We start from the raw sequence: 18,975 nt of genomic DNA on the forward strand, positions 1-18,975 counted from the left end.
ACAGAAATTCCAAGCCTGCTGGCCCGGACCATATGAAATACCTGGTGCCCTGTAGTTCTCAGCATTTAGAAAAAATTCCATCCATACTGAGTATGGACACAAAGCAACAATTCCTAAAAACAGTTCCACACCTGGATGAAGTGGATGGAAGACCAGTTCACACCCTCCTCCTTCCATGAACTCCACAAATAAGGAGGACATCCAGAGACTTGGGGGCTACATCAAGGCTAAAACCCATATCCATCAGTCACACCACCGCCCTCCAAGTCACAGACATTATTTAAGGCTTGCCCGGTGCAAGAAATTATTGTATGTTAACTCTGGTAACCCATGTGCAACTGAATTCATTTTTCTAACTTCCCTAGGTCAGCCTCTGCTAAATAGTTTTTCCCATGTGTGATCCTTTCCAAACAATTTTATTTTCCTTAAACAGGTTATGTTTTTCCCAGTGAGTCCTGGCCTCCTTTCCAAAGGAATGACATCACTGCAGACACGGCAGCACCAGCTAATAAAACCCGTTAGGCTGCCAATCTCGTCATCACCTCTGCCACGCCCCCGTGGCAACAGCCTCCCAGAGCTTTCTCAACTTCCCTTATTTGTCCCATTCATCATCTCAATAACACACCATGGTGTTCAGAACAGAATCTGGATGGGCCAAAGACCAATTGCTGTAGAGATGGGGATATTAAATTAAACCCATACCTCAGCAGAAAACCTCAGAGGGACCCAGGAAGAAGAGGTTAGAGACAGGGACCAAAGCTCTCATTAATGTGTAGCTGACTTGTCACTTTCATGGGAGTCTTGCAAGGAGTTGGACTCTGATTTAAGCAGGAAGATAAGGCATGACATTCCAGAGAAACTGCTTCAATTTTTCTTGTCACATTTAACTCAAATGCCTAAGCCCTTTTTATTCTTTTTATTTTTTGCCAAGTTAGATCACATCATAAACTGTACGTAGACTATGACAAGAAAATCTTTATTAAGCACCAGTCTACATGAAGTATTGGCCTTTGTCCTGCAGAAGCTTACAACTTAGGAAATTAGGGCTGCAGCATTTAGGTGAGGTTGTGTGTTTCTGATAAGCCTGCAGAAAATGAGCCCACAGTGCCCATTTGGGCACTTCTGTTCCCGACTTAAACAAAGAAACAGAAAGAAACTCAACGATGAATCAATCCCTTTGTTATTGTACATCAAAGGCTATATTAAAAAAAATCATCCTTTGCAATAGATAAAAATCTAAATATCAATAGAAGAATGTATCAAGAAGCCAAGTTTTGTCAATATCCTTCTTTTTTTTTTCCCCAATATCCTTTTGATAGCCTGATGACCCCAGTGAAGACAACTCAAAAGTGAGGTCCTGCAATCAGCAGTCTCAGCATCTACTGAAAACTTGCTGAAATGCAGACTCTCAGGCCCCACTCCAGACCTACCAAGACAGAATCTGCATTTTTTCAAGATTCCCAGGTGATCTGTATGCACTTTGGGGCTCAAGAAGCTCTGAGTTCAATGAGAGAGCTCTTGGGTTTTGAATGGAACTCATCATCACCAACTCGTCCTGCTGGTCTGCCCAGCACTGGCACCTGTACTTGGTAAACACGCACACTTCGCTGTAAGCCACACAGCCACACAGGTTGTGCAGATGACATCACAGGTGCCCCTTGAGGGACTCCATGCAGTTAAGGAGATAAGTAAAGGAGGACAGGGGAGGGGGGCATCTGTCACAGAGAGCAACTCCTCAGTCTACTGTGATGACTGTCTCTGGTCGGAAGGCTTTGAGCTGTCAGTCTGATCAGCCTATTCAGGAAGCCCTCATCAGACAGCTCATCCTCTGCTGACCCCGTACCTTGCCTAGGTCATTTGTTCCTGGGGATTAAGCAAGTGGAGCCCAGATCTCCTTCCTCTCATGACTCAGACAGCTGGGATTATGATGACCTTGACAGACATGGGCTCCCTTTCTCTCCTGCTTCCAAGGGAAGCCATCCTCACCTCCTGCTCCCAGGTGGCAGGCCTTCTGCTCACCCTCAGTGCTCTGTACCCAGGTGATGAGTCAGTAGGAATCAGACCCCAGCAGGTGTGTTATCCTGTCCTTGTGTGAACCATCCTTTTTAGCACATTTCCCGAGGGGCAAGTGATTAAATTAAAATTCAACTAATGTCTCTCTTTTCCATCCAGATTCATTGGGATCTGGGAAAGTAAAAAGTTACTTGAATAAAAAGAGCCATAGAGGTCCTGATTAAAAAGACAAGGCTGCTGACAGCTAGGGGACATGGCAGCTGAGATGCTGAAACTCGCCAGCACCAGCATTTTAACTGCAAGATGACATTCATCAGAAGATATCAAATTAACTATCCAGGAAGAGCAGACGGGGACAGTGATACAGGGACTGGCTGACCCTAATTAAACTGGATTTCACGATGGAAATGATGGTTCCCTCATCTCTGGATGGCATCTCTCTCCCTTCCTGCTCTCCATACCCTTTTCTCAACATTGCCTCCAAGTTCTAAATGACTTGAAAAAGGAAACAGAGGGAATAATCTATAATAAGCACCATTTAATTCTGTGCTGTGAGACGGAATTACAAGAAACACATAAGCACTTTTAAATATCCATCCTATATTTATAACTATATCTAAGATGTATTTTTCTGATTATAACATATCTGAGCAAAAAATTATGTTAATCTTTAAAAAGATATTTTGGTATAAAATTATTTGTAAAATTCAAAAAAGTATAGAGAAGAAAATCAAAATAATCATTAGGCTCAGAGACTATGGCTGTCAAGATTTTGATGTATTGATTTTCAATATGGAGAGTGTGTCTGTGTATGTGTGTGTGTGTAGAACAGAGACAGAGTGACACAGACAGCAATTATCAGAGAGACAGAGAAATTTGGAATCATAATATATATAGTTTTATATTTTGTTAGGTTCACTTAGCATTGTTTTATGAAGGATTTTAACAATCTGTTGGAAAATATTTTTACACTGACGTTTAAAAAAATTGAGAACTCCAGTTAAGGCATCCTTTGAGACAGTATCAAGAAAATAGAACAATTTCCTGAGCTAAAACATCCTTGATGGTTTAGAAGAAATACCTTATCCTTTAAAAAAATTGCAGTTACTGGTATAGCCAACATATAGAAACTTAAAATAGCCAGAGTTGGACATGAGTCACTGTGGTTAAACATATGGAATTGAAATTAGTATAATTTGCCAAATGGAACTGCAAGTCCATGCAAGTGTTCTGAAGAAATATCATAGTATTGTAACTGTTACCTTTAACCTTTTCTGTAACTCAGTAGACGAAATAAAACAAAGGACCACCAGTGGACTAGAGTCTTCGAGATCAATTACATCTAAATTTCCTCTTCTGTGCACAGGGCAGAATTCCTCTTCTCCACCTTCTTTGCTGTCTGGGAGCATATGACTAATTCCAGCTGGTAGGGTGTGACCAGTATGATGTGTGTCTCTTCAATGACCAGGGCAGGACAGTCCCAGCACCCAGCTGCCCCCACTGTGGTGACTATTAAAGGACCTTGTATTGAAATGGCAGAGAAAAAGGTCAAGGCATTTCTTGCACCACTGGTGATGGGGGGCAGCGGCCCTAGAGAGCTGCTTGGAGGTTCAAAGCCATTGGGTTATTTGTCAAGTTAGCACAACCTGTATTACCCTGACTAATACAGTCACCAAAACAAAACAAAACAATAAAATGAATGAATGTTCCATTCCTATCATATGTACATAAGAGCTTTAGGCCTCTATGCTTCACAGAAGGAAGGAAACACTCTGCTAACACACCCTTTCCCCCATCTTCCCACTTAATAAAACAGTCAGAATGTGTGATGAGATCAGAGAGGACAGACTCCAGGATCAGTTACATTCTCTGACATTCGAATATCTAGTAGGCACTTGCTATGGGAAACCACTTTGCAAGGGCTTCTAGGAATAAAGAAATTGATTAGGGACAGTCCCTGCCTTCTAGAAGTTTAAAGCCTAACAGAGAAGAAAGCCATGAGTACAAAGATAGAGCACTTCTAACAGCTGTGTGACTCTGGAGAGTCATTTGCCTCTAAGCCTCAGCTCCATCATTTGTCAAATGGGCAGAAGACAGTGCCTTCCTCAACAGAGCGCTAAGAGAACAGAACACCTGGCACAGCGCCTAACACAGTAATCACTCATTAAATACTTATTATTGTTGTTTTTATTTACCTGTAGGGGATATTATTTAACACAGAATTGTTCCTCCTTCTATTTAAGAAAAGTAGCCCCTCCCTGAGTGTCAAAATATATGTTATTATACAAAGAGTGTGGGCTACACAGCAGACAGTCCAGAGATGAAAAGATTGAACACATACCCTGGGTTCTGGGACTTCTAAAGACCTCAGTTTCATCAACAATAAAATTGAGATAATAATATCTCATTTTCAGGACCCTTGGAAGGAATTAAGGAAATCAAGCACATAACTCAGAAATATAATTCTCTTTCTCACCCCTCCCCTTCTTTCTTTAAGATAACCAAAACAAAAGATGTAAAGCCTGTTTACAACTGTAAGTAGACAATCTCTAAGACTCCTACAGGCTCTGGAATTCAGAGAGAAGTACAGCATAAGAAGCGGGATGTTTCCAAAGCAGGAAGACTGCATTCCCCTTCCAAAGCCATACAACTCGTAATCCTTCCAAAGCCATACAATTCATGATCCTCTGTTTCCTGAAACTTTAAAATTGTATTCACTGTTAGCCACAATTCTTTTTAACCTGACATAAAGTTTTCTTTCACCTTTTGTAGTTCTCTAGATTGAACTGTTATATTAAAAAGTTGATTGAGAAATAAACTGCCTTTAAGAGCAACCAGCAATCAGGAGCAGTCAGTCGACCCCCTCTCCTGCTGATTTCCTGGATCACACAGGAGTGTGAAGTGCCAAGACTTCAGGGGGCAGTGTGGGGAAGGCCCTGTTAGTTTACAGTCTTGACATGACACCAACATGGCATTGCATTATCCAGCTAATTGCTGGGTCAGGAATGGAGAGAGATTAAACTTAGTTATAAAAGAAACAGCACATCTGAGCTGGATGTCATCTCCCGGCCAAGAGGCTGACTGTCTGCTGCAATAACAGCTCCTCACAACAGTGCTGTTATCTTTTCTCATTATTAATTTTGTAAATAATACATATGGTGTATTCATCACTTGTACCAGATGGGTTTTTCTGGTATCTTGGATCCAAGCTTCTCTTGAAGAGAAGAGAATGGAGAGCTAAGAGTGTGATGTGAGACAGGGCAAGGGTCTCACCGAGCATGTGACTTGAAGCTCAAAATCTGGAAAAGCAATCATTTCAGCGTCTCCACTTCTCCTTTTGACCCCAGAGACCTAAGCATTTGGTTCAAAGAAATGACAAGACCTAAACCATCAAGTTTCATTTCAAGCTACTGTTTTCTTCTATTCTCCAAGCAGGAACTCTGTGGAGTCAGAGGGGTCTGCATTCCAATTGCGAGTCCCCTCCACTTCCACTGACTCCTTCTGTGAACCTGGGCAGGTAACAACCACATTGAGTCCCCAAGTCCATGTCTGCATAATGGAGAAAACACCACTTAAATGGTGGAGTGTTGGGAGGATTGAATGAGGTTACATGTGAAATTCTTGGCACATGAACACAGAGGCTGAACATCATTGCCACAGTTTGAATGGCATGCCTTGGAGTGCAGTACGAAACCTGCACAACTGTACATGGCAGGCCTTCTGTTCATGCAACAATTCATCCATTCAAACATTCATATACTATGTTCCAGGCACTATGCTCTCAACTTCCCTTAATAAGCCTTAATGAATTATTCATCCATAAATTTATTCTAAATCAATTCTTGGATTTCCATGACACTTGTCATGGTTTTGTATTTTCTGTCTCAGTCAGTTGCTCATGTGTCAGTTACCCAACAAACCCATCACGTTGCCATATTTCACTGTTTCTTTTCATCACTACATGCTGCTCCCCTAATCACCCAACACAGAGCATGACACGAAGTCAGTTCACAGTGGGTATCTCTGCCACAGGATGGCACATCTTTCCCGGAGGCAAGGCTGCAGCAGACTTGGCATGTAGACAATCAGCAAGCAGCTTCGTCTGTTTTCATTGCTGGATCCCCAGCCCTTGGATCTGTGTCTGGCACACAGTACATGCTTCATAAATGTTTATAGGAATGAATGGAAAACAGGAGCCCTTACGTGAAAATAATTAGATTCCTGAAAGATCACGTATTATTCCTTATTGAATGAGGATTAAGAGAGAGTATTTCGAAATGGAAAACATCCACATCCAGTCCCAAGAGTGAAATGGAGGAAGTATGAGGTATAACAACTTAATTATTGAAGAGTAATCTAAGAAAATCAGCTCTATCCCAGATTTGGTATCTTTTTTGTAACTATTCACAAGAGAACATTGTGATAATAACAACAACATCACTTATCAAGTGTCTTCTATTCTTTGTAACTTCAAACACATTATCTCTGACCTTCACAACAATGCCATGGATGTCAGTATGATTATTCCTATTTTAAGGATAAGGAAACAGGCTCAGAGATCATAAGTAAGTCATCCATGCCATACATGCAGGAAGTGACTTGACCTGGAATTTGAAACAGGCTCATCTGGCTTAAAGCCCCTCATCCTTCACGTGGAGATAAGAGTATGCCTGCATGTGTACACATGGGCATAACGGTATAGGCACATCTACATCCTACACCGTCAGCCATGGTTCAGGATATACCCATAAACCCTGTGGACTAAAATTCTAAAGATTTTTCCTGATGATTTTATTTAGCTCCAAAAATTTATGCTCTGAAAAAAGGAGACTATTTTAAAACCCACTGTCAGATCCCATAGTGACATCACCCAGGAGGCAGGATGATGAAAACTCACAGGCATCATTTTCCAGCACACTAAGCCCCTGACCTCGTTAAGCTTTTACACCTGGTGCTACTAAACTGGGTGACTGAGCAGCTCAGACCCCCTGCTCTGAGACCAATACTCCAGGCTGTTTATTGGCCTAGAAGTCTCCAAGTGATGTCCTGCCCTCGGGAGGCTGTGTGGGCAGAAAGCAGCGGGTCCCTGCTGAGGTGCCTAGACCCCTCACCTAATAGACGCCTGCCTGGAACCAGAAGTGAGGGCTGGCGCTGGGCCACTGGGCTGCTCTAGGCCTTTCTCTGTGGCAGATGTCAAGGTCTGCAGGGTGTTTAATTAAAGGAGCAAAATGCAATGGCTTCAAGGCCTGCAAACCTTGGCCTGTGTGGAGTTTCAAGATCCCCGAGGAACCCCAGCCCAGCTGCTCCTGGGGGAGGGGAGGTCCCGTCCAAAAACTTCTGGAGCTCATACAGCCTGTCCCCTTCCCTCCACGCTTGTTGGATGCCCTGCGTGGTTTTTAGAGGCCCTGTTGATGCCATATGCTCACACCACTGAAGCATTTTACCGCCAGAGCAGAGGCGCTTAGCACAAGGAAGAACACATTGTTTTCATAGCTGGTTGGTTCTTAATACTTCCCCCAGGAGGCTCCAGGCTCAAAGAGAGAGTGTCTGGGACGTGTGGGAAGATGCCAGCAAGGTAAAGCGTTCCCAGTGACACAGTTCAGGATGTCAGCCAGGCAGGAAGAAGGGCTCAAGCCTTTAATAGCAGAATTTTGGTGCAAAGGAAAGAAAAGTAGACAATAAAGAAATTACATGTGCAGAGATTTTTTTCCTTTATTGGTAAATTAACACTAGTTCATGTCAGTGAGTCTCACTCGACCAAAGTCAATTTTGTCTCCCAGGGGATATTTAGCAAAGTCTGGAGATATTTTGGGTTGTCACAACTGGGAAGAGATAAAGAACTTACTGGCAACGAGTGGGTAGAGACCAGGGATGCTGCTAAACATCCTACAATGCACAGGAAGTTCCCCCCAACAAAGAATTCTCTGGCTCCAATGTCAGTAGTGCCAAGGCTGAGAAACCCTGAGTTGTGTTGTCTGCACAGGTAAGAAAGCTCCCCCTGCCCCTGCAACCTCATTGCACTAGCAACACCATTAGCCACGTTTGAGGCAGCGTGGACAGGCCCTGGGACATAGCATTTAAAGGCAGTATCATCTGGGTGTAGGGTCTGGGTTAGAATTTTAGCTGAAGAACTTTCTAGCTCTGTGTCTTTGGGCAGGTGATCTAACTCCAGCGAGCCTCGGTTTTCTCTTCTGCCAAATGTAGAGAGAACTGGTCACAGCTAGCCTTGTAACGTTTAAATTACATGAGATGATACGAAAGCATTTAGCACCATGTTCACACCCAGCATTATCAAGGCCCAACAAAGTGGGGGCAAAACAGAACAAAACAAGGTTTTTAATAGAAATACACCAAAAAATTTAGTAACCTGAGGGAACTGGAGTGTGGGTTTGACAAGATCTCAAGGAAGCTCACAAGGTGCCTCTTCCCTAGAGGGTCCATGGCCCCAGCGAGCCTCACCTCTGTGTACTCACACTCACAGTGTTCCTCATTGTCCTCCCTATTACTATCCCTTGGCTCAGCCCAGGCATCTGGTCACTCTGATGTCCAGGTCTGTACTGTAAGAGGCCAAGCATGACCCCAGCGATGGTCTGGTCAGGGAGAGAAGATACATGGGTGCACGTCGCTGTTCTCCCTTTGCATGGAGCCAGAGGGGCTCCGGCTTCTCTCCACTGCTCTGATGCTGAGAAAATCAGGCCAGACTTGGCAACACCTGCCTTTGGTCTGACACCCCGCCCCCCCCCCACCATGGTCTCTCAGAACCGATACTTGCCTCGACACTGTCAAGTCCAGTCTTCAGAGCCCTGTCCTAAGAGTAACCCAGGAGCCCTTCTCTTCTCAAGCCCTTGGATTTCCTGGCACACAGCTTTCCCCGCTGGCTTCAAAGGCACTCCAGGCAGGGAAGCAGCACAGAGCATGAAGGGGACTTAGCCAGCCAAGCAGATTGCCTCAAAAGGTCTTCAAATCAAAGAGCTAAGAGATGCTTTGGAAACCATCTAGCTCAGTTTCCCCGAGCAGGCAAGACTGAAGCTCAGAGAGAGGAAGGGACAGGACTGCTGCCAGCCCACAGGGCACCTCTGTGCAAGTTAGAAATGATGTCCTTCTGGATGGAGGCAGTGCTGGGCCAGGGTGAACAGCCAGCAAGCAACCAGCTCTCAGGCCAGCAGACAGCCCTGTGCAGAAGCTCTGGGAAGGGGTTGTCACAAAGTGGAGATCAGACTGACGACCTCTTAGAGATGGAGTCAGTTATACATGGAAAATACTGGCTCCTAAGCTCTTTGCTGTCCTTGCAAAGCAAGATATGTTGGGCAACAAGCCTAGATTTCACACTCTGTCTTCCTTGTGTGCCCTTTAATGACAGAAAGGGGAAAGGCAGACACTTGGAGTGGTGTGGGTACCTTGGGGATACTTCACACATAGCTAGTGGCCCAGAAAAACTCAATAATTTCAAAGGAGTGAGGGGGCTACGGTAGCTGAAAAATGGGAACCTCATTACCCAGCTCAGAGTCAACACAGAAATGTAAGGTCAAACCTCAAAGGACAGTTTTGTTTGGAAATTGTAACAAGCCATCACGGCAGAGCTGTGGGAGGACAGGGTATCATTTCACAGAATCCATGACATTTTCCATCACTGGAGGATTTCACATGACTCCTGTGATGAGGAAAACACGGCATATGATTAGGGGCAACTTCCATTGGAATTAGACAAGTTGTTATACACTACAGCCTAGGCAACAGCAGGAGCCTGTATGCAAACAGTTCAGCTACTACTTCATCCCCTTGGTTCTACAGGCAACTTTCTTACTCTCATCTTATCCTTTCTTGTCCTGAATTTCCCTACCTGTAGAACAGTTGTGATCTCTGGCTCCCTATGTGGCCTTGGGAGGACTCCCTCTCTCTACGTCTAATCTTTAGGTCAAGGATCAGCACACTTTTTCTATTATGGGCTGGACAGGACATTTTCTAGGTTTTGTGGACCATATGGTCTCTCACAAATACTACTCAACTCTGCATCTGCAGCACAAAAGCAGCCATAGGCAATATGTCAATTCATAGGTGTGGCTGCATCCCAATAAAGTTTTATTTATAAAGACTGGTGGCAAGCTAGATTGGGCTTCTTGTCTGCAGTTTGCTGACCTCTGCTTGAGGTGGTGCTGGGCATGAAGTGGGCAGAACCTGAGCCCCAGTTCATTGACATAAGCCATGAAAGCCACCAAGAGTTGACGCTGCTAGACAAATAGAAGTTAGTAGCCAAGATGGCAATGGTGCGAAATCCTTCCTTCCATCCTACCCTTGATTGTCATCAGGTTGGGGAGAGGGTTAAACTGAGAAGACTGGCATCACACAGTAAGAGGAGGAACTTACTCAAAGCATGGAGGCTTCATTTTAAGAGATGCATCTTTCTGGGCATGATGAGATTGATAAATTCATATAAGATTCCGAAAATCAGACTGGTCTCTCCTCTGCATTTTCCCAGGATACCAAAGGGACACAACCAAAAAGTTAGCCTCGAGAGTAGTTGCATATTTAAGAATTCACGTGTATTCTATTTCTTTACGCAATTACATGTAGGTATGCCTATGTAACCAGGAGCTTTTTTTTTTTTTTTTAAAGAGTGAATGAAACCCAGACAGGACTTCTCAGAAGCCTAAGATCTGGAAAAACTAACATTACTAGAGGGCTTAGCTCTTCTTGGTAAACAAGGAGGCTCTGCTCCATCCATGCTAGAGGGAGGGGGAGGGATGGTGATCCATCTTCAGACATAACAACTGATCCTTTGCTAGATGCACAAGATCACAAGACCAACTTCCAACGCACCAATATTCGAATTATAGGGGTCCCAGAAGAAGAAGAGAAAGAGAAAGCATCTGAGAAAATATTTGAAGAGATTATAGTCCAAAACTTCCCTAACATGGGAAAGGAAATAATCACCCACATCCAGGAAGAGCAAAGAGTCCCATACAGGATAAATCCAAGGAGAAACACACTGAGACACATATTAACCAAACTAACACAAATTAAATGCAAAGAAAAAATATTAAAAGCAGCAAGGGAAAATCAACAAATACCCTACAAGGGAATCCCCATAAGGTTATCAGCTGATTTTTCAGCAGAAACTCTGCAGGCCAGAAGGGAGTGTCAATATATTTAAAGTGGTGAAAGGGAAAAACCTACAACCAAGAACACTCTACCCAGATTCTGAATCTACTCATTCAGATCCAATGGAGAAATCAAAAGCTTTACAGTCAAGCAAAAGCTCAGAGAATTCAGCATCACCAAACCAGCTTTACAAAACCAACTTCCTTCTTCATGACTGAAAAACGTTCAGCTTCCCAGATTACAGCATAATCCCTCTGGGGCAGGTACGGTAATTTTACACCCTTACCCAGTGTCCCTACAGGTTAAAGTAATAATCATTGCTAACATTTGAGGAGTCATTATTCTGTGCCAGGCACTATCAGAGTGTTTTAAGGCCCTTCTCATGTAACAACCTCACAACCCATGCCTTGGGACCCACTATCATTATTATTCCATTGACAGACAATGGAATTGGGGCACAAAGAGATTGAATAACTTGCCCAAAATCATGCAGCTACAAGTGTGGAGTCCTGAATTGGACCCAGGGATCCCAGCTCCAGAGCCAGTGCTCTTCACTTCTATTTATACCATAGCTTCTAATAATGCAACCAATACAGGTGATCAGTAAATGTTTGGGGTGGATGACAGTAGTGACTCTGAGAGGTGGATGGCAAAGGAGGAGATCTGGGTTGAAGCTAAGCCAAACTGTGTATGACTGCCAGTGAGCTCACTCTGCACATTCTCCTGAGTGGGGAACACAGGACCTTCTTGAGGGCTCTGCACTGGAGCTCGGCTCTAAGAGGGCGGCTGCTACTGGAGGAGCTGCAAGAAGGCATGTCTGCAGCTCGTAAAGAAGGTCCTTCTTCAACCGCCTCCCTGCTCTAGAAATGTGCCTACAGCTGGGAACAGTGCTCTCTCTGATCCTCCCAGAGCCTTCCCTAAGGGGACAGGGTAGAAAAAATGGCCCCAAGGCAGCCCCTAACCCCTCTCCACATCTCCCCAAGATCCTGACTCTGGGGAGTGTAGGGGCCAGGCATTCCAAATTTCTCAGTGACTGAGGTAAGGACGAGCGGCATCTGAGAAGGAGGAGGAAGAGGAGGCACTATCAAGCTGGGGCTAGAAATGTTAACTTTGTTCATTAGACCACTTGGTTTTTCCTTCCTCGATGACATCCAGATTATTTTGATTTTTCTTTCTTTTTTCCTTCTTTTTTTTCTTAAAATGTTTTTGATTCAGAAACTATTTTAATCTCTTTTTTTTCTTGTCTAACACTGGCATTTGGGAGTAGGAAATGTAGTCTAATTACAGTTTTGATTGCATCCCATGGTATATGGAGAAGACTGCACTTCCATTGTCTTTTAATATATTGTGTACTTGGCTTCTGTCTTTCACAAAACAGTTATTTAATCGTTTTCAAGCAACTGAGTAGCTTTTAATTAGCTTAGTATTCTACACCCTAAAGTCATTATACTGTGTTATGAGAATGTCATGGGCAATAAGTCTGATTGCTTTTTTTACTGAGAATATTTTTTGAACAGACCTTATATATCTTTGTAAAAGATCTCTGTATTCTTGAAATATATTTTATCTCCCATTTTAAAATTTTTTCTTATAAATTCTGTCAAACCACTCCTAATGAAATGTGGAACAAAGCTGTTTCCTTTATTCTGCTGATCAAATATTTATTTATCATTGCTTTCTTTGTCTAACATATTTTGATAACAGGGTGCAAAGATTCTGTACATGTAATTATTTCCCAGAGTCAGAGAACCTGTACTCAGATCCTGGTTTATCTTTAATCTATTACATCACTTCGGCCCAAATCACTTCACATCTCTGGACCTAGGTTTCCCTTTTTTATAACATGGGAAGCTGAATTAAAACTTTCAAAATTGTCCTTTGACAATATCATTCTAGGACAGCTTTCAGTGAGGCTTACATTTACCGCCAGGGCCATCACCCCCCTTCCTTTCTGCTCCAAGGTAACCCTTTTAACCAGATTTCATCTGATGAAAGAAGGGAAGATCAACTAGATCCTGAGAATCATCACAATGTCCTTGGAAGGAAAAGGAATTATTTTTACACACATACACACACACACCCCCACACATACACACACACACACACACACACGACATATACGATGCCTGAATGTGAATTTTTCAATAATCAAGTGTAATGTACCAGTGAGAAAATTTCTATTCTGAGCAACCAGCAAGTATTCGGTAAAGAGATTATTTCTTTTACTTAAGGGCAAATATCAAAAGTCCACAAGCCTAGGGCGACCCCAGCAACCCTGTATCTCCCTAGCAATGTTGCCGAAGAGGCTAAGCCTTGGAAAGGATCCAATGGAACAATCGCAGAGAAATGCCAGCCTCAGAGGGAAAAAACATGGACTGAGGATGTTGAAACCAAATAATATGGATTGGCTACAGCTTATAACACCCATCTACTACGAAAACATCCAAGAACAGCAGCTAAATGTACATACAATGTGCAAGAAAAGTGGGAGTGTTTCCTGAATTGGACTCAGTCACACTGGACCAGCCACACCAGGAATTCCAGCCCAAAACCTTGACTTCAGGCACTCTGAGACCTCCAGCATGTCAGACCATGAGCCCTAAAAGCAGTGCTCTGGCTCACCCAAGGGCTGACAAAAATTACTGTTGGAATTTCAACCATGAAGCTGGAAATGACATTTCAAAGCCCTCTCTTCAGTTTAAACGTCCCCTCTGAGGAGCTCTTTATGTGCAACAGAAAGTGACTAGTCTGCTGATCGTGGCAGGGGCTGAGAGAAACTGGGTGTTTCCCTTGAGCCCATCAACAGCTGAATTTAAAATGTGGGGAAAGATAAAGAACTGGAGACGAGATGGCCATGACCAGGAGAGGAAGAGAGGTTCCCTGGACTGGAACTTTCCCTTGGAAAATGTAGGCGACAAAAGAAAAAGACCAACACTACTGAGCTTTTACCCACATCATTCCCCTTTCCTGGACTGAAATTTTCTCTCTTTTCCAAATATGAAAATTCTATTTGGAACACCAGTTTATGCTCCTTCTCTATAAGACTCTCCCAAACCCATCCACCCCACAAAAACTGCTCCATTCTCTAAACTCAAACATGTCTCAATCCACTCATCTAACAATAATGTTCAGGCTGTCTTCCAGCATCTCACCTTCTTGTTTCAAGACATCATGTAATTATTCCACTATTATTTGGCTTTTCACATACTTGTACCTTGATTCCTAAATTTGATTTTCACCTTCCTTCCTGAAACTGAAGTCCATAATCATTTTAGCTTTTTTCTCTAAGGCAGCTGTTTGATATATGCTAGCTGATGAAGGAAGGAAGGAGCAGGGGAAGTTAACAAAGTACAAAAATGTTCCCTGGTAGCACGAGGGTGGACCCGTCATGACAGAAAGGACACCAAAATTCCACACCAGCTAAGAACCAACAGCACCCGGCAGACACCTGAACATGTCTGTTGAATGGAAGGAAGGAGGTAAGGAAAGGAAGAAAAGATTAAAGGAAATGATAAAGGGAAGAAAGTGAGGAGTGGAGAGAAAAATAGGGAAGGATGAAGGAAAAAGGGAGGGAAGGAGAAGAATGGAAGAAAGGAAAGAAAGAAAGATGGATGGAAAGATGGAGGAAGAGGCAGGAGGAAGGGGAGGGAGGGTGAAAAAAGGGGGAAAGAAAGGGATGAAGGACAAGTCTTACCCTTGACCTTCTGGGTCTTCCATGTTTATTCTTGTTACCTCTCTATTTCCAAAATATCTCTTGGGACCTTACAGAGCACCAAGCGCTGAGTTCCAGGCTGCCTGATGCACCTGCATAAAGGTGTGTGTGAACCACTTCCAAGGCCAATTTGCTTTACTGGTCAGCACCCACCATCTCCTGTGAGCACAGCACCCCTAGTCCAGAGAAGCCAGCCCCAGAAAGGCTGTGTCTCACGGCCCAGGGCTTGGAGCTCTGGAGGACTTCTGGGCAAAAGCCTGGGCACTACTGGCCCTGCACCAGGAGTGCGACAGGAGGCCTTCTCCTCTTATTTGTGCCAAGGCATCACATGACACACCCCGCCCACCAGCTTCCTGGGCAGCCCATCAGGGAATCGGGGCTCCTGGGCTCCACAGGGTGGGGGTGGGGAGTGCCCCTGAGGACACTCACTGGCATGCAGCCATGCCTCCCTCACAGCCAATCCCCAGGCACTGCCCTCGCCCCTCTTGCACTCCCTTCCTCCAAGCACCCCCAAGGAGCCAGACACTCAATTTAGAGCGTCCCCCAGACAGTACAATGCACAGCTCTTTATGGTAACAAAATATCCTCAGCTCTACTGCTCCCTTTCCCTCTAACAGAAATGCTACCATGTCATGAGTTTAATGTAGGTATTTTTTAAAAGAAATTTACCATCGAGAACACATCCATTGAAGAAACAATGAAGGGGTTCTTGATGGGAAAAGGAAAAGGTCTCTGCTTCAGGGAGGTCCATAAACCCCTGAAGTTGGTTGCAGACTTCTGTGTACAAATAGGTGTGTTCACTTTTCAGGTGAAAGAATCCATAGCTTTCAGTACATTCTCCAAGGGAACTGTGATCCAAACAAGAGGAAAACTACCACCTATACAAGGCAAGTGACCAGGGGTTTCTCAATCAGAGAAAATGGGCTTGGTTATTTGCCAAAGACAACTGAATTCCATGAAGATGCATTTCCTAGAATTAACCGATCTCGCTAAGATGACAACTCAATTTTGAAACAGGAGCTTTCTTTCCCTTCCACCCCCCCATCTCAGAGGCAATCGGTCTTTGGGCCTGTCTGTCTGTCTGTCCCCACCAGGCCTGCAGTGGATCTGCTGGGGATAGCAGGGGAAGACCATCGAAACGTGTGATACTTCATTAAGCGCATGCCCACTCTCATCATTGCTCTAAATTAAACCAATTTGAAACGAGCAAGCCTCGGAAATATTCTGCCCTCTGTCCATCCAATTGCACTCTCCAGAAATAAGAAGTGTAGGTTATGGTTTTAATACACCATATCATTGTCTTGAAACTTAAAATATCACTGGAAGAATAACCAGGGAGCTATGTGAAATAGTTAAGTAAGCCCTAACACAGCACTGCTGGGGCATGAACAGTGATTCGATTTCTACAGAATAAAATGAAGCTTAGAAAAATCAGGGCATGCACTTGAGCAAGCAACAAAACACAAAATATCAATAATAGGAAAATCTGCTTTATCACTTTGCTTTTAAAAAGCCGTTAGCAGACTCTGCAGCTGTTAATCACTGCTCACATATGGCATAGCTGTCACCTTTATGAATCATGTTTTATCTTGAAAATATTGTCCTTTATTACCTTTCCTTTTGCACATGCCTTAGGAGTTGTGAAATAAGAAAATAGGTAAAGCTCTGAGATTCTCAGTGCCAGGATCAACATTTACAAATAAAGCAAGCAGAAAAGTGTGTTACAGTTTTAAATTATGTCCAATTCCGTGAAGCCAAGTACTAGCATCTTCATTTCTAAGATTGCAGAAAGGGTGTCTTCTCTTACTGAAAGGAACTTCTACTGTGAGACTTTGCCTTGATTGTACATGAAATCTTCTCAGCCCTAGGTAGTGGGTAGCAGAAATACTCAGATAGCTGCTGTTTTAGATGAAGGACTTAATTAAATACTTGATTCAAAGTAATAGGCATGGCATTGCATCAGTCTGTAATACAATACATCTGAAAAATAAGTTTGATGAATAAAGGTAAATATACATTCAATGGGACATATGAAGATACACATATAAAGGAATAAGGAAAGTTTGTGATCAGATGCATATGATTTGTCCACTTATTTTTAAAAACGAACGATAGAGGCAACCAATATAAGATGTCCAGGAAAATGTGTTTTAATGTTCTCACTTGACATAATGATGCACTTTACTGAACTGCAACATTAGCCATGCTTCAGCAGATCAAAAAGCATCCCTCTACCTCCAGTCCTAAGACTAAGGCCTTCAGAAGTTCTAAGAACTAGGAGCTCTCAGAAACAAAATGTCTAGAAAGGAACAAATTGTGCTTCTCCAGCAGGACCAGTCAGTCTGTCCCTGCAACATGCCTTCTAGCCATGGAGCTTAAAGGTACAAGAGTCAGAACGCGGCACAAACTGCATCATGCCACTCGGCCCTGTCCTGGTCCTGTCCTTTCTACCCTTCTCTTCCCAAAGGGGAGAGGGTGGTCTGGATCCTGCACATAGAAGCCAAGGGTTAGTGAGCAGGCCTCCCCTTCCTTAGCCCCGGGCTGCTCACATCCTGCTTGTCCTTAGCCTTCCGATCTGCCATGGTCAGTCACTTACCAGGATGTGAGGAGGCAGGGCTGCTCAGCAGAACCCCAGCACTCTGGGGGCTGGAATTCCTGAAAGGAAAACCTGGGTGCAGCCTGGGATGCAAATGCAGAGGCTGAGGCTCTGCTTACATCTCAGCAGAGGCAGTGTGTCACCCTCCCAAATTAATGAATAAATGATAACCCTATGTCAAATCTGTGGAGCTGAGCAGATGGAAACCCTGGCTATCTCCTCGGGAAAGGTGACCATGGGAACTCCGGGTCCTAAAGGGAGGTACAGCATAAGCTTTGAATCAGTAGTCGGCTACCAAATCACACCACAGAGCACGAGCCTTCCTTCACAATGGCACAGCTCATATTTCTCCCTGGGTGGAAGACAGTAATGCCATCACCTCTCCTTCCCTCAGTCCCCCACCACATCATCCATCTACTGCTCACCACCCCCTGGACTGTGACTTGGGACCTCAGGCACATCCAGCCTTGGTGTGTCCAAGATCACACCACGAACAACAAATGTCCCACAAAGCAACTCAGAACAGGCATTAAGCATTATTTAGATGCTCTCAACTCTTAACCCTCCTTGTTTCTCTCCATGTGGATAGTCATGCTTTTTGACCCTGCCTAATAACTCCAGCTGATGCTAAATGAATATGAATGATGGGAACTCAAGAGGCTTGGCAGACTAGGGTACAAGGCATGAACGTTCAGTCGTGCAAGAAGGATTCTTAGAGATCACACCAGATACTTTGATTTTATACATGGGGGAATGTAACCCAGGTCATAAATCACTCATCTAGGAATACACAATGATTCATCCCACAAGCACCTACTATGTACAAGATCCTCACAAGGCATAGCAACAAAATTCTATCATTTATGGCTCAGAGTCCATATTTAAGAATAATATCCCCTTGGATTTTTCTGAAATCTATGTATGTTTCCTATCAGGAGATGGCCAAAGAGAAATATGTCCCCAAGTGTAGGAGTTGGCAAACTTCTTCCACAAAGAGCAAGACAGCAGACTTTGAGGGCCACAGCTATCCATCCCTGCCATTGTCATGTGAGAACAGCACAGGTAACAACAGGTGTGACTGGGTTCCAACTAAGCTTCATTTACAAAAAATCTGCATGCTGGATTTGGCCCATGGGCTCTATTTGGCTGACCCCTGCCTTAGTGGATCTCAATTTGACACTTACCTTTTTGACCTGCAGATCTCAAGCTGGCCTTAATCATGTCTTATTTCACCTCAAACCTCCCTTAAGTATTAAAATACATACCTATAAAAGGAAAATCACAGAACAAGATGCTTAGAGAGTAAACTTATATAATCACTCATAAAACACAGGGAAGGAATGGGAATCTTAAATAGAACATTTCCTGGCCACCCAAGCAAAGAGGGACAGGGTTTCCACCTAAGTAACCACATTGCACCTCCCTAACTGAATGTTGTCTTTTCTCCCCTGTTTAGGGAAGACTATGTCCCCATGACGTCAGGCAGATTCCCATCATCCCATCCCTGCGGAAAATAACTCCCATCCCTTTCTTCCAGAGGTCTAAGCTGGGCTAA

General features: G+C 43.8%; 1 protein-coding gene across 2 annotated transcripts in view; it reads right to left on the reverse strand.

The window, feature by feature from the left end:
- Positions 1-18,975, reverse strand: part of CPNE4 (copine 4) — a 629,469-nt gene that overhangs the window by 582,376 nt on the left and 28,118 nt on the right. The gene's annotated exons all lie outside the window — the stretch shown is intronic.

This window comes from Balaenoptera physalus, assembly GCF_965194825.1.
Source record: "Balaenoptera physalus genome assembly, chromosome: 4".
Taxonomy (NCBI): domain Eukaryota; kingdom Metazoa; phylum Chordata; class Mammalia; order Artiodactyla; family Balaenopteridae; genus Balaenoptera; species Balaenoptera physalus.